Raw genomic sequence first — 867 nt, 5'->3', positions numbered from 1 at the left:
CCGCTTCGCTCTTGCAAAACGCCCGGTTCGCAAAATGCCACCGGCTAGGGCGCAGGGCAACGCAGATATATTTTTTTCAAATACATATATTTTATATATCTAGGTGTGTGTGAGAAAGAGAATATTTAACCCGCTGTGTGCCGCTTCCACCCGTAAAGGGGACGCCCCCCCTTAATGAGCGGGCAGTAGGGAGGCAGAGACCGGGAGTGGGACGCGGGGCTCGCCCGCAGCCGGCTCCCCGCTCTCCCCCGCTGCTCCCGGCGGCCATTGCCGCCCTCCCAACCGCCCGTTCTTGGGGGATGCTGCGGCTAAGGGTGGCTGTGAATTTCTCCGTGGCTCGGTCACAGGGCAGAGATTGCCTGCGACAGGTAAATAGGCTGTGGGTCGCAGTAATGCCAAGAGTATTTTCAGTTAATAGGGGAGGGAAAATGAGGTGTCTGGAGCGATATTGGAAAGTACAAGATCGATGATCCGTCCTCGTGTCCAATCAGCAGCCTTTAATTGACTGTATTTTCTAGGCGATTGAGCCGCTGTGCTCCTAAATTGAAGTGGAAGATATAACAATACATCTCACTGGGAGGAATTACTCATTACTTCATAATGAAATTTTCCTTTTGCTGCGTGGGGCCGGTGCCGTTAACGCCTTCGCCGCCGGTGGGGGTGCCCGCGGCCCCACGCAGGGCGCCGGCTCCGGGCACGCGTGGGGCATCGCCGGCGGCGGGGGCAGACACAGGGCACCCAGCCGGCAGCAGGCTCTGCCTCTGGCCCCGAGCCACTGCCACCAGGCAGGCAGGTTTCCCTTGCCTCGCCCCGGCCGGGGATGACACCCTTCGAGGAATTAGGGTGAGGCCCGGGCCGGGGCCCCGC

This window comes from Aptenodytes forsteri, unplaced genomic scaffold (assembly GCF_000699145.1).
Source record: "Aptenodytes forsteri isolate BGI_AS27 unplaced genomic scaffold, ASM69914v1 Scaffold164, whole genome shotgun sequence".
Classification (NCBI taxonomy): domain Eukaryota; kingdom Metazoa; phylum Chordata; class Aves; order Sphenisciformes; family Spheniscidae; genus Aptenodytes; species Aptenodytes forsteri.
This window is presented reverse-complemented; position numbering follows the sequence as displayed.